Source organism: Rhinolophus ferrumequinum, chromosome X (genome assembly GCF_004115265.2).
Source record: "Rhinolophus ferrumequinum isolate MPI-CBG mRhiFer1 chromosome X, mRhiFer1_v1.p, whole genome shotgun sequence".
Taxonomy (NCBI): Eukaryota; Metazoa; Chordata; class Mammalia; order Chiroptera; family Rhinolophidae; genus Rhinolophus; species Rhinolophus ferrumequinum.
In genome coordinates this window covers 79316982-79332815 of record NC_046284.1, presented here as the reverse complement: position 1 = coordinate 79332815, position 15834 = coordinate 79316982, and the positions used below count along the sequence as shown (strand labels likewise).

The window sequence follows — 15834 nt, the reverse complement described above, 5'->3', positions numbered from 1 at the left end:
TCAAATAGTCGTACATATGTCCCCTTCTGTCCCTCCTGACTGTGACTGCCATAGTGTAGACTCCTATCTTTCATAAATCACAAGAACATTCTAACTTAGCTGAATTTGAACATGATAGATGCTCCATGCATTGTGTGGGGGCACTGTCATGACACAAAAGTTTTTTAGATATGATTCCTATCCTCCTAGAGTATGGAAAAGCAGTGTAGCCTACAGCTTCTCTGTCCAACACTAGTTTCAAGTGGTATTAAACTTGAACTTTAAATTCATTTAAAAAAATCATATTAAAAATTAAGTTCCCTCAGTTTTTCCTCTATCTCTGAGGCTATTTCTGTTCACTTTGCTCATTTATTCAGTTCTTTAGATTCCACATATAAGGGAGATCATATGGTTTTTGGTTTTTTTCAACTGACTTATTTCACTTAGCATAATGTTCTCTAGGTCCATCCATATCAGTGCAAATGGTAAGATTTCATTCTTCTTTATAACTGAGTAATACTCCATTGTATAAATGTACCAGAATTTCTTAATCCAGTCATCTACCGATGGGCATTTCAGTTGTTTCCAAGTCTTGGCACATGTCTTATTACGGAGACCACTTCATGGACAGTGTAGATGCCTGAGGAGGAGGAGGGTTGGGGGAGAAGGGTTCTCACTTTGTGAGTGGTGAAATGTCTAACTATTACATTGTTTTGTACACCTGAAACTAATAATTTTTTTTTTTTAAATTAGGTTCCTTAGTCACAGTAACTACATTTCAAGTGTTCATCAGCTTGGAGTCAGGCTACTTAGATTCATATCCTGGACCTGTCATTTCCAGGTATGTGACCTTGGGCAAATTACATAACCTATCTTTTCATCTATTAAATGAGCCTAATAATAGTACTTACCTTAAAGAGCTGTTGTAAGAATGAAATTAATTAATATCTGTGTTCAGACCACTCACTGTCTGGCAAATAATAATACTCAATAAATTTTAGTATTGTAGCTTAACAGTAGTAATTCTAGGAGTATCTCACAAAGAGGGAAAGTTCCCCCCCCCCTCTCTCTCTCTCTTAGCTTAGCAAAATAACATTACCAGTTGATGAATCTTAAAAATAACATTACCAGTTGATGAATCTTAAGGGTTTGGTCCAATAGTTGGTACTGTGTGAGTTCAGCATGGTGCAATGGAACCATCACTGGGCTAGGATTCTGGAGACTTCTCATTCTAATTCTGGAAGTGGTTCTAGCGATGGCTCTGGAATTCATTTCTTTGTATAACCTTGGGCACATTGTTTCCCCTCACTGGCTTCAGTAGGGTGATTGCACTGCTCTAGATTGTGTCTCTGCCCTACTAGTTGCTGTAGTCTTTAAGAGAAGGCTCCTGTTTCATATGGCATAAAGGAGCAAAGATAGAATAAAGCATGGCACATCTGAGGGATAGAAATTAGAGATGCTATTTATCAAGTGTCAACTCTGCACTGTGCACCATACATATATTGTTTCATTTAATTCTAACAACAGCCCTGTGAGGTAGTCATTATCCTCATTTTGCCAATGGGGGGGGAAACTGAGGCTACAGAAGTAGGGGTTTGGAAAGGCAAAGCCATTTCCCACTTTCAGACAACCAATGGTGAGTGGTAAGATAGACATTCAAACCCAGTTTTTCCTGACACCAAGACCGAATTCTGAGCTACCCTGTCATACTGCCTAGGAGTCTAGATGGGAGAGAGTGGAGCTGAAGAGGTAGGTCAGAGTCACTCCAGTATAATTATGGAGGAGGCATGGGAAGGAGAAAGACTGGAAACAGGGAGACCCATTAAGAAACTGTTGCATATAGGTGGGAAGTGAAGGGGTTCCTGAATTGGGGCAACAACCTTGGGAATGAAGAGAATGGAACGGATTGAAGACATCCCACTGCCACTCTATCTCTCTATTGTCCATTCTTTGAGGGTAAGAAATGTCTTTTTCATCTTTGTATCTCACCATTGCCTGTATTGTCTACCCACACACACACACACACAGCACAACACAGCACTTTGCACACAAAACCACTGTTGATTACATGGATTCAATTAAATTGAATTCACAAGATTTGGTGACTGATTTGATCTAAGGAGAAGACCAAGATGGCTTCCAGGATTAGAACTTTGGTCTTAGTGAGAACTCTGAAGTTGCTTTCCATGGAGTTGTAGTGCTCAAAATAACGTCCTAAATACCTTGCTATCCCTACCCTAAGCTCTGTCATTGGCAAGGCCCCAGCTAGAGTAAAGCATACCTTCCCTCCCAATAATTTAGCCTCCTGGGCTGGGAAGGAGGCTGTTTCTCCTGGGGGCCTCCCTTCCGCTTTCCCTGGCCTGGGCAGTGAGTCCCTCTTCGTAGTATTTGAATCAGAGGAAACAGATAGACTGAGGAAGTGAAGAAAAAACAGGCCGCCTGGGCTCTACTAGCCAATGTAAACACTCAGTGGTTTCCTGTTGTTACAGCCCAAAGCGTCCCATGACATCATTCCTGGCCTTTCCAGAACACACTAGCTTAGCCCAGCCTGCCAACCTGCCCAGGGCTGAGTGGCAGTCACCCCCCTTCTTCTCCAGGGTTAGATACTCCGGAACTGGAGAATTTCTCCCAGCCAACAATTTCCCACCTGCCAGCCAGCCACTTAAGCCTTTCTATCCCTATAAGGCATTGGAGGCTGTAGGCCGGACATGCTGTCCCACTTCCCAGAGGCCCAATGGCTTATGGGTCAGAGCAAGATTTCCCAAACCGGAAAAGTTATTTTACTTCTTTTAACAGAGATTTGGAGTCAGAAGAGTGGGAGGAGTATATAACACACAGTCTCTGAGACAGGCCTAACTGCTTCCTCCCCTTTCTACCCTACCCAAGGGCATACAGGTTTGTGTTCTCAGTGTTGGTCACAAATTCCCAGAAACAGAACTGTAAGGGCACTTTCAAGAACTTGTAGTCTAATATTTCCATGGTGCATATGAGAGCACTGAGGCTCAGAGAGGGAAAAGGGACTGGTCCCAGTCACCCAGTTGGTCAGTGCAGCATAAGCCATACACTGGTAGAGGTCAACCTGAGCTGTCTCGAGGCAGAATGATATAGTTGCAAGAGTTCTTGCCAGGAAATTCAGAAACCAGGGTTCAAGTTATAATTCCTCTTTGAGTGCTTGGATAAATTTCTCCTTTTCTTTGGAACTTGGCTTAGACAGCCATGATTCAATTTAGGGCGAGAAATATTTATTGAGAGCCTACTGTGTTTAGTAGAGCTGGTGGTTCGTGGGGATGGAAGATAGCATGATTAAAACACACCCCATTTCACAGGTTGGAATGGAAAGAAAATGAAAAAGATGGTCTGAATTCTGTAGGAGACCTATAGCCATGCCTCTGTTTCTATGCAGAATCAAACCATGATCAGGAGACTGGGGTCCTTCGGGGCCACAGCCTCACCCCACTTCCTTTACAAGACAGCAGAGAGCTTTCATTAGGCCAGATTTTTGTTTGCAAAAATGTTCCAAAGTTCTAGTCTAATTTAGCTGGGTAGATTTGCATAGAGAGGTGGTGAGGTCCTAAATTACTGTCTGGAAAATCAAGCCAAACACATTATGGTAATTCCTGCAGCCAACAGTAATTGGATTTCAAGCTATAGCTGTGCCATGGAGCACAGGCAATTTGAAATATCTCTTTTAACCAATCAAGTTCATCACAGCCTAGATTAGCAAGTAAAATTCAGAGGCGTATTTAGGGAAAAGGGTGCCTATTCTTGCACCCAAAGACGCACAAGGCAATGTGAAGTCATTGCATTAGCCAATCAATTTAACCACAGCATAGATTAGAAGAAACACAAATAATATAGCTGCATTTAGACGCCTGGAGATGCACATCTACACGCAGATGCAGGAGGCTGCCCACACACGTTGGGAAACAAAGTAACACATATACACACACTCAGACCAGCAGACACACAGAAAAAAGACACACACACACACACACACACACACACACACACACACTACACACACACACACACACCAACCAGAACCTAGGAAAAGACAGCTGTCAGTCTGGGAGTTCTGGAAGGGCTACTTTCTGAACCTCCGTTCATCTTTCTCCTTCTCTCCCTCCTCCCCAATTGTCCTGATTCAAATCCCATGGAGCATTTTTTCTATAGTAGCCTTAGAAAGCCACCCTGCACCCCACCACATCCATACCCACTCCCACTTCACCACATCAGACTCTTGCTGCCTGTTTGTTGTCTGGACTACAGCAAAGATCTTTGATCAGGGCTCTTTGATGTCAGTATCTTTCCACTAACCCATCTTCCATAAGGCTGCCTGCCAGAGGGAGTCTTGTCTAGAGCTCAGCTCTGTTCTTGCTTCATTCCTGCTCAAAATTCTTCTATTCCTTCCCACTGTTAGCACAAGGCAATCCAGACACCCAACATTCATGGGGTAAAAAATACCTGGGGCTCCTTACCCCTGTTCATGCCTTCTGCCCTCCAGAAGGCAGAAGGCACCAAGCCCATCTCCCTACCCATGCCTACCCCAAGCTCTCCTGCCCCCTGTGCTATTCCCTTGAGCTACAACCACTCCATTCCAAACCTACGAAAATCCCACCCACTTTAGATTTTCCTGAGTTGTTTGAATTTTTTAAAAGGATGACTACATCTTTACCATTATTTTTTTTTTATCTTCTCATCCTTTAAAGCCCAAACAGAAAGTTACCTCCTCCATGAAGTCTGCCTCTAATCTATCAAAAGCACTGTATTAGAGAACTGAACTTACCCCGTTCAGCCTTCATAGGTATGTGTGTCTCAGTCTTCAGAGTAGAGCTGATGGAGGAAAAGGACAGAAGTCCTTGATGCTAGTGCCTCTACTGGGGAAGACAATGTGCTGGCACTCTTCTTGTGTTACTACATTGCCTACCGTCTTGCAAAGACAGGCTGACAAAGCCCAGGCCTCTGGACTCTCAGGCCAGCGTCTTTTGAGCTACCCTATTCTAGTCATGGATTTGAGTCCTGGCACTGCCACTAGCTTTCTGTGTGACTATAAGCAAATCCCAACCCCTCTCTCACCTTGATTTTTTTCAAGGATCCTTTCAGTTCTCAATTCTATTATTATAAGATGCAGGGTTTTATGCAGCTCCTCGCATGAGGACTTCTGGTATTAGGTATACCCACTATCATTATCATTCTTTTCTCTCCTCTCTGCTGTTTCTCTCTCATCTCTGTTTCCCTCTTTCTTCTGTCTCTCCCTCTGTCTCTGTTTTCTGTCTCTTCCTGTCTCTATCTATCTGTTCCCTCCTTCTCTCACCCTGTGTCACTCTTTCCCTCTCCCTTCCTTCCTTCCTCTCCCTCTCCAATTCTACCTCTCCTCCCTCTTTGTCTCTCTGTCTTTTCCTTCCAGCCTCTCTCTCTTCTATGTCTCTGTCTCTGATTCTATCTCACTGTCTCTTCCTCAGCCCCCAACCCTAGGGTGTGAATCTGGCTGAATAGCTTCCAACCTAAAATAACTTTGATGCTTCCTGAGTGTTACTGGTGAGTAGAGGTAGAAATGAGGTCCCTCTAGGGCCTCAGGAAGCTCAAATCTCCCACCCCTCTCCTCAGGAAGGGCTCAGAGAGCTAAGAGAGATCCAGCTTTTCACCCAAAGAGAGAGCGTTGCTCTTAGATCACAAAGGCTCTCCATCTCCTAGATGATCTGAGCCAGAGATTCTTAACAACAAATTCTCACTCTTCCCATTCTCCCACTCCATCGTTTCACAGATGTGAAAACTGAGTCTTACTGATAGGAATGGAAAGGCCCACCACTCCACAGCAAAGTAATGGTAGAACTGGTACTAGAATGCTGGTCTCCTGACTCATAGTCAAGTGCTCTGAAAAGACTACAAATTTGATTCAACACCATCAGTTAAAAGGCACCTTTCAAGAACATTTTGCTAGAAGAGAAGACTGAGGATACTGATGGGTGGGGTGGAGACTCCATAGATATACAGATTGTGAGCACTGGAGGACAGGATATAGGTCTGCTTGTCTCCAGTGAAAGCCCAATACAATGTCTGGCCCCAGCTCAATGATCAATAAATGAGGTAGGGAGCTGCCATCCGTGCACTTGGGGGACACTGATGCTTCCTCTGGGACTCTGGGTATTTATGAGGAATACGCCAGAAGCTTGGAAATCAAAAGATCAAGGGATTTAGTCTGAGTGTGTTCTAAACTTGCTCTGTCAAGAGTTCCCGCCTCACCAATGCCCATAAATCTATTTCTTCTTTTTAAAAGGAGTAATGATATCTGCCTTATCTGGCTCCCTGGGGCTTAGAGCAGTTGCAATGAAAAAAAAAAAAAGGATAGGAAAGAGCTTTGACAAAAACAAGACTGCGCTCTGCAAATGTGATGGCTGGGTGCTATGGTGATGTCCCAGCTAGCAATTATGTTCTCGGTAACTGTGGGCGCCGAGTGAGTCATCCTCTCAGTCTCAACGCCAGAAAGAGGCCTTGAAAGGGGAGAAATGAGGTGAGACTTTCGTTAAGAGTTTTGTTTGTTTTTTCATGAAGGGAGGCCAGAACAGGAATGCACAGAGACCCCCCATCTCACATACATACACACTGTGCCCCAAATTCCAATCTTTTAGGGGCTGAACAGCCAACTTAAGCAAGGACTGCATCCCCTCCTCTGCTGTTTAATCTGAGCTACCAAGTCCCAAAGCCACTGGGGTTTCTGAGGAACAAGAAGTTAAAATCTCCAAATTCTTTTCAGTCCCAGTTGTACATCCAGCCTTGGGCTCTATTTCTGACTCTAACTAATTTACTCTGTGTCTTCAGGCAAATTGCAGTCTCGCTCTGAGCCCTTTTCATCTGTGATATACAGAATGATCTAGATGCCTAACATTATCTTTCCAGTGTCCTAGATTTAGAATACCTGGTTTGAGTCCTAGCTCTGTCCCAACAACTGTATGATCTTAGACAAGATTTTTTTTCTGGGCCTCAGTTTCTGCTACTATAAAATGAGGTATTTGGCTTAGATGCTTAGCACTGTGTTTCAAGAGTTCTGAACTGAGATTCAGGAAATCTGAGTTCTAGCTTTGACTGCCACACAGTGAATCATTGTCTGAGTTCAGATTGGTCTCATCATTTTTCTGGAGTTCAATTTCCTTATCTATATCATGAGGGAATCCAAATATAAATTATCTAAACACACCCTCTGATTCTAACAGCCTGTGGTTCTAGAATTTTACAAGCACTGAAAAGGAAGTGAAGGGAGGGGGAGGCCACACCCAGAATAATTTCTCATAAGGTAGCAGTGGTTGCCCTCTATAGGTCTGACCTGAAAGTGCAGGCCCAGCTAGATAATTGCGGAGGCAACTGCTGAATTGCTGAGGCAAGAGTGCAATACAGAAGACAACTGGATGCTTAACCAGATAGGGCCAGACACGTAGACTAGGGTTTGACTCACAGACTTCCTGTTCTTGTATTAATGAGGATTCAGATAGAAGCGTGTGCTGGGAGATTGTGCCTCCCCTCCTAGCCACTTATTATTATAAGAGACTTTCCAAAGCTATACAGAGGTCATGGCCAGTAGGGTCTCTGCCATGGGTAAAGTAGGTAGATTTCGGGGTGTGTGGATGAATGTTTGGGGGTGAAATGTAACTGTGCTGTGAAGGTAGGTGTGAGAACAAGTTAGTTCCATGGCTGAGAAGTTTTCACATGTAAGGCAAAAAACTCTTCTTGACATATGGAAGGAGCTGCTCAAATTAAAGTGTTTCTCAGCATCCCCATCTACTCCCTACCCTCCTCAGACTAGAAGTAATGCCTGGGCAAAAGACCCAGTATGAACTTAGTATGGATGTGAGAACCTAAATTATGAAAAGAAGAATAAATATGAGTACTGGACAGTGTTCAGTATTCGGGAAAGGCCCTAAAGTCTAGGGGATTTGTGGGCTCAGTCTTGGAGTATCACTAAATTTGGGGCAATCTGCAGATTCATTCTTGCGGGAAATTATGTGCTAGAGGCTTAAGATGGGGTCAGATATAGGATTCTGTTACAGAAATAGGTACATACTAAGCCTTTCATCACTGTCATTCTATAATGCTTCATTATATTAGTACTAGGCAGGTCATGAAATTCTATATTTCCCTCCCTCTTCTCTTCTCCTTGGTTAAAATATCTGACCACGCAACCCAGATGTAAAGGGAAAAACAAAGGAAGACAATGTTCCTTCTTGTGTGACACAGATGGTTGCAGGTCTTGTTCTGCTCCTAACTCACTACAGAACCCAGGTCAAGTCCCAGTTTTTCTGTGGGCCTCAGGTTCCCCACATAAAATAGGAGGAGGTTGAACTTGATCAGTTTCCAGGCTTCTCCCAGCCCTGACATTCTACCTGGTTCTTTTTATAATGTCATGTGACATTCTCCTTCTCCCAAATAGGGCCCAGCCATTCCCTAAGGGCTTTTCAACCCTAAGGTCCCACCCTACTCATTTAAGCTCCTAAGGCTCTCCATAACATCCTAGCTTCACCCCACCCCCTCATCCCACTGCCACCACTGCTGCTTCCTGCAGTGGAGTCGTCTTCTCTACTTTTGGTTGGAAATTCTAATCATCCACTTCTGATGTTGGTAAGTTAACAAAGATTCATACAGTATTCCTTTAAAGTGACAGAACTCCCAGCTCTGCCACTACTTCTGCATGCCTTTGGGGAAATCCTTTCCCTTCACTACACCTCATTTTTCCCATTTTTGACTTAAGGTTAGAGGACTAGAATGATCTCTGAAAGCAGCAAATTATTCCAACATCTTCCACTTCTAGGCAGTGAAAAGGTGGAGATTGCCTTTGATGTTGTGCCATAATCTTAATCTTCTTTCGGTGTTTCTTAAATGGGAATCTCTCTCCCCACAGTCTCCCACCTCTGGTAAGTGCCCAAGGTTTCCACCATCATGTACTAAACAGGAGAGCCAGCCTTCCATTCTACTTCCTCAACTCCTGGACCTGTCTCCTTTCCTTCCCCGCCCTGTTCCCACCACAAACAAAAAGTTCTTTCTTAGTCAAGGTATCTGTGTATGATAATAGTTTATTGTGAGGAACAGATGCAGTAAAGATAGCAAACTGCTTTTTACCCTATCAAATAATTTGCCCACACATCTTGTCATTAATTACTCCATCTCTGTCCCTGCTGATGCCCATAAGCATCTCCCCCCAAAATCACAGACAGACCTTGGAATGAAGATTTCAAAGTATATTTTATTCAAAAGTTTTGTAAACAGAATTACGCTCACAGCTTCAGTAACTGAGAATTCAATTCAACCTCCCAGTTTAGCCCAATTGCCTGGAGCACTTCCTCAGAAACCCCAGTAGCTTCACTTGAAAAGTCAGACTTGAAGAGGTCCCATCTCTCCCTCCTTGAAGCCAGTTCCAAGAGAGGTGCATGGTTTTTGGCACCACAGGAAAAGCCAGGAAGGAAGAGCATGAATGTAGTAGAAGAAGAAGGGAGGGAGAGGAGGGAAGAGAATAGGAGGTTGGAAGGTGGGAATATTCAATAGCAGCAAGGATTGGAGGTAGACCCGTTGTGGGTACTGAAAAGTGTTTGGAAAAAATGAAAAAGAATTGTAAATGAATATATCCAAAAATATGTTATAAAAAAATCTGGAAGAGGAAATCACTTGCCTATTCTTGCCAACAATTCAGTTTCCTCGTTCCAGTCTATACAATGTGCGGCAATAACATTTCATTCTATTAGTGACTATATATTGTTATTGTAGCTGACATAATGAGGTAATATTGACTAGTATATTGTGGTTAATGGTGGCTAATACTATATCTAAAATATTATGTAAAAAAATCACAGAGATGGGAAGGAGAGGTGAGGAGTGGATAAAGATATAATGGGATAAAGAGGAGGTCATGGAGTTAGCGTGCTTCTCTGGGTTCAGATCTGACTAACTGGCATCTGTTTGGACTCTCTGAGAATCTCCAAAGACCTCTTTATTGCTCTAAGTAGCATTTGTCCCAGGACTAGTATGGTGAACAATGCTACAATCTGGCTATGCCTGGGCACTGCTGGTACGGCTCACCATCAATACACAAAACCAGTTGCTGTCAAATATCCACAGACAGTTGTATTGATACCCATAGCCAATCACCATTGATTTCCATAGGTAACTGATGTTAATATCCTATTGCTACCATCATTCAAAAGTTCCCCATCTAAACTATGGTCTAGTTGGGGGGACGGGGGACAGGGATGAGGGGATGGGAGGAGAGAACTGGTTGAGAGGGGGATATAGCACCAATCCAGGAAGAACTATCCTCTATCCTTCTTGGCTACTCCAAGATTAAGAGAAAGGCCTAGGGTGAGGCAGAGGGGAGCTGAGGCCTAGCTGACCTTGCCCCTAAGTCTTTTCCATCAGGATTCCCCTCTGATGATTCTAACCCTTCAGGCCACAACTAGCTATTCCTGATTAACAGAGTTTGCCATGACCTGGGATTACTTTTGAGGGATTCTTTGCTAAATCCAAGGCCATAAATCCTTATGTTTAATCAAAAACTTACAAGAGGAAGGAAGGGAAGGTGGGAGTCAACCCCACTTGACCAATGGGCCCACTACAAGATCCCACTAGACCTCAGTTCCTGGTGAGCCAGGGCTACAGCATAAAAATGCTGGAAGTGGACCAGGAGCACGGGTACCAGCAAGACACCAGTGCACATGCCCACGGTGGCTGTGACAGCAGCAGTGAGCTGACCCAGAGCAGAGAGAGGGTATACACCTCCATAGCCAACAGTGGTGAGAGTTATGACAGTCCACCAGAGACATGTAAATATGTCTCCAAAGTGGGGCTCACCCTGACCTGGGGTGGACATGCCCAAGAGCTCTTCACAGAGGAAGAGTAAGCCAAAGAATAAGATCTCAGCCACCCAGATCAGGAAAAAGGCACATACTTCCTTCCAAGAAGAATGGAGGGTATGAACCAGGACTCTCATGGCCAGGGACTTTTCAAAGAAGCCCAGAAAACGAACCAGCTTGAGGACATAGAGAGAACGAATGGCCCCAAGTATTAGGCTGAGATGGGGTTGCCATTCAGCCTTGTCACCCACCACCAATTCCACCAGCACAGGGAACAGACAAAAGATATCGGCTACATTGAGAGGACTACACAGGAAGCGTACCTTATCAGGGCAGGAAATGGCCCCAGGCAAAGAGCTCAGTTCCAAATCAAAGAGCACAGAGCAGTTCCAGGTAGAGCAGGTGGGGGGCATGACGGTAAACAAGGCCATTGTTCTGGTGCTGCTGATGGTTTCCCCCTTCTCTTACCCCATGTCCCATAGGAGTGAAGTTGGCAGAGAAGTAATCCAGCTGGACCTCCGTCTCCTGGAAGAAGATGACCAGAGCACACACGGCAAAGAGTATGGAGATCAGGGAAAAGCACTGGGGGAAAAGAGGTATGTCAGAAGTACCCCCATTTACCAGCCATCCCCACTTATCTAACTGGATTCCCACCCTTCCTTGCCTCCTTTTTTTCGGAATCCCCTCAAATTGTCCTGAGTGTCTGCAGATTCAGGAACCGAGCACCATACCAAGTGTGTGACCATTGTGGAAACTTGGCAGGACCCTTTGGGAGTAAGAGTGTCTAGCATGGCACTACAATACTGTTAATAAGTTACCTTGGCCCCTAGGGAAGACTGGGGTTGGTCAAGAAGCACCCAGAGCCATGGCTTCCAAGCATTCCACAGTGCCTGGCCTTCGATGGAGTTCAGCAAGGTGCTCATCCATGTGGGCATTCTCACAGGCCTCCCAAGACAGAAAGTCCTGGGTTCTGGTCTCCTTGCCACTCAGTTTGAGTCAGCAGCAAGATGCCAGAGGTGCTTCCTCTAGACCCTAATAACTCAATTCCTCCTCTAGGACAAACGTTGGCAGGACAGTGTAGTTGCCGAGTATGGTAATAGCCCAGCACATAGCCACAGAGCTCAGGGTTTCGGTCAAAGAAACACTCTCGAATTGGTGGACCCTGAGCAGCTGGGGTGCCAGGTGTGGGTGGCTCCATCAACTTGTAGAGACGGGTGACTGGAAAGGCCCGCACTGTGTTGATGTAGGTCTCATGGCGCATGCCCCCCACATTCAAGATCAGTTTATCGTCCAAGCCCTCCATGGCATACCGTGAGCCTGCTTCTCGGCTGGCTCGGATCCGCTGGCAAGAGGAGGGATGACAGGGGTTAGGCCCAGTTCCTCCTGATCTCCTCTCCCCTCCCAGGCTTAGCCAGGGCAAGGAGGGGGTTGAGGGCCACATAAGTGATGTGGCAGCCCAGGCACCCAAGGGAGGCTAGCCCAGGCTAGGAGCTGGAGGTGTCTCTTCCTCCTGGGTCTTCAAGAAATCAGGAGGACAGCCGGCTCTCAGGTATAGTCACAGTGACTAGCCAGAGTCTCTCCTGGGCCCAGCAATTCCAGGAGGAAAAACAGCCTAACTTGGAAACAGATGGTTTTCAGGGGGCTCGTGGAGATGCATAGTGACTCTGAGAGAATAATTGTGCCATGGTATACAGCAGGGGAGTCTCAGACAGGCAACTGCAGATTAAACAGCCAAGGTGGGGACAGGGATGTCTCTTAATCCTCTGTCCATCACTTTGAAAACTTGAGGTGGGGGTGGGGTGGGGGAGGGGGTAAAAAGAGAAGCTGCCAAGGGAAGCTAAGTGCAGGGAATTTGTAGTGAAGATGGAAGTGACAGGGGAAACTGGAGGGCCTTAGAGATCCCTTGGCCTCCACAGGGAGTAAAAAGTGCCTGATTTGAGAAACTGGCTAGGGGGTCGGCAGACCTGACAGCGATGGTTTTTGACTCCAACTCCCCTGGCACCTGGTCCCGGGCACTCGTCAGCAACACCAGCAGCATCACCAGCAGCAACAGCAGCAGCCTCCATGGGTCTCTCTACTGGGCGCCCTAAAATTGCTTTGGGCTTAATGAGTTCCTTGCCTGGGAACAGAAAGGAGTAAAGATAGAGTGGGGGGTACACAGGAGAGAAAGAGGGAGGGAGGAGCACAGAAAGGCAAACGGGGTGGGGGGGGTTGAAAACACCTACCCAGATCAACATTTCAGTGTCCCCTACCCCATGACAGGCAGCCTGCTGAGGCCTCCCATGTTTGTCCCTGAGGGCAAAAACGGATGAGGGCACAGGCAGCTGCCTCCAGTCTGGGAACTTCACCCCCCCACATTCCCCCCACCTCTCGGCCAGTCCTTGCTCACTCACGTGGTTGTTTTGCGTGGCTCACGAACACTGGCAGTGAAGGGACCAGTGGCTGGCTGGGCGGCAGGGCCAGAGGCGGTGTGGGTGGTGGTGTGGCCAGCATTGTTGCCGCCTCCTGAGTTCGTGACTGCTCCTGCATGGAGAGATCTTAGGCCCCAGGACCAGGGTGTGCTCATGGAAGAGCTGGCAAGGAGCAGAGGTTTTCTAGGAGCCTCTTGTTCCTGCTGTGGTCAGAGGAGCAAGTGCTGAGAGGCAACAATGCGACTCCGGGCTATATGTGTTCCTGCGTGCTTCTTTAGGGAGGCCTTCCTGCCCCCCTCCAGCCTGCAGGGAACCAGACAGAGACGCTGGCCAACTTTGCTGCTCCTCCTTCCTCCCCCAGTTTAGTTCCAGCCCAGAGCAGAGGGAGGGGAGGAGGCAGCTGGAGGAAAAACAGGAAGTTAGGTGGACAGGCTCCAGCCAAGAGGCCACCTCACAAGACAAGTTAATATTTCAAAAAAGTTTCTCCCCCTACCCCCACACAGCCCCACTTTAATTCCCCACCCTCCCCCCAGCTCCACTACTGTCCTCCTATCAGAAGCCTGCAAAGGAGGAAAGGGTGTGGGGGGAGGGGAAGTGAGGACCAGAAGACAGCCTGGGAGGCCAGATGTGCTCCTAGCTCTATCTAGCTGTTTCTGCCCACTCATTTTTCTTACTGTTTCTCCACAGGCCCTGGTGCCAAAGATGAGAGTAGGAATGGGAAAGGGGGAGGGGCAGGGGAATGAGCAGCTTCAGAGAGAAGCCTGCTTGCCTATGGCTTGTGACAGGATTGGCAGAGACCCCAGCCCCTTGAGACAAGCCACATCTCCTCCTCCCCCTCTTCCCCAACCTCTGCCTCCAGAATTCCTTCCTAGGTATTGGACTAGTCTCCTATTTTGCTAATGATGAGAGTTTGCCAGTCGAGCACCCAGATTATCCTGAATTCCAAGATAGCTCCTACTCCTACCCCTTGGCCCAGCTCCCGTGCCTCTCTCCCATCACCAGACTGGAAATTTCTAGGAGGAATTAAGATTCCTACCACAGTTCAATACCCTCCCCAGCCCTTCCTTTTCAGCCAATCCCTCAAAGCCAGGGCTGAATTGGATTGATAGTTTCGAGACATGCAAGAAGGATCCTGGCTCCTCTCTTCTCTCTTAGTTACTGCTTTGCTCTGAGGCTGGTGGAGGGGAAGGTTCACCTTCAGGATAAGAATGGGGAGGGGAAGATGGTAGTGACAAACACAGTTATGGCAGGCCTTAGCTCCACAAAGCCTATTCTTATCTCAGCCCAGGAGGGCAGGCAACAACTTGTACACTTCAGCACTTTCCAAGTGAGGAGGGTAGACGCAGCAGCTTTCTCTCTCAATCCCCCCGTTCCCTCCCATGTCCTGCTCCTCATCCACAGTAGCCCATTTGATTCTTGTCTCTAAACTAGCCAGTCTCTTTCATGACTGTCCCATCCCCTCCATCTATCTATTGACTACTTATTCTTTTACATCCATCTCCAATGTCACCTTTTTGGAGGGAGACTTCTCTGAATCTTTCTCCCTAAGACAAGGTCGTGTCCTCCACATTCTCACAAGCTGCTTTACGGTTTTTGTTGTAGAGCACTTTTCATACTAAAACGTTATTATGTATGTGCCCATTGCTCCATTGTATTAGTTTTCTAATTGCTGCTGTAACAAATTTCCACACATTCAATGGCTTAAAACAACATAAATGTATTATTATCTTTCAGATATGTAGATCAGAAGTCCAGCATGAGTTTCACTGTACTAAAATGAAAGTGTTGGCAGGACTCCATACCTTTTTGGAGGTTCTAAGGTAGAATCTGTTTCCTTGACTTTTCCAGTTTCTAGAGGCTGCTTACATTCTTTGGCTTTCAGCCCCCTTCCTCCATCTTCAAAACTAGTAACAGTGGGCTGAGGCCTTCTCACAATTCATCACTCTGACCTCCTCTTCTGCCTTCCTCTTCCACTCATAAAGACCCTTCTGATGATGTTGTCCCCACCTGGATAATCCAGCAAAATGTCCTGATTTTAGCATTATGTGATTAGCAACCTTAATTCCATCTGCAACCTTAATTTCCTTTTGCCATTTAATATAACATAACATATCATAGATTCCAGGGATTAAGACATGGAAATCTTTGGGAAGGAGGGCATTATTCTACCTGCCACCCCCATCTCGACTGTGAATTCCCACAAGGGCTAAGCCATACCTGATTTATCTTTGCAACTTCCCACCCTACACTCCTCCCTCCAGCCATGTATCTGGCACAGAGTGGGCACTCATCAGTGATTGAACAAACACATTTTATAACTTCTCATAATTACCATATCTCTCACTTCTTAGAGACCAGACTTCTTCCTTTTGTAAATCTAACCTAAATATCACCTGCTTTATTATCCTAATCGTATTGATGCTAGGTCCTGTCATGCCTCAATCCTTTTGCTTTTTGCTCCTGGCTATAGATCTAACTGGAAACAAACTGATAACTAGCTCTGCCAATGTAGCCATTGCAGGGTCAGTAAGCCAGGTCTCCTAGGATGGTTGTCCCATTCTTGAGGCAGGGCTTCTTCCTGTTTCTCGGAGGTCAGATCTTTAAAGCCTCTA

At 46.1% G+C, this 15834-nt stretch overlaps 1 pseudogene; it reads right to left on the bottom strand.

Moving 5' to 3' along the window:
• Positions 1 to 9245: 9245 nt before the first annotated feature.
• LOC117027628 (potassium voltage-gated channel subfamily C member 3-like) lies at positions 9246 to 13542 on the bottom strand (annotated as a pseudogene).
• Between the last annotated feature and the right edge of the window lie 2292 nt (positions 13543 to 15834).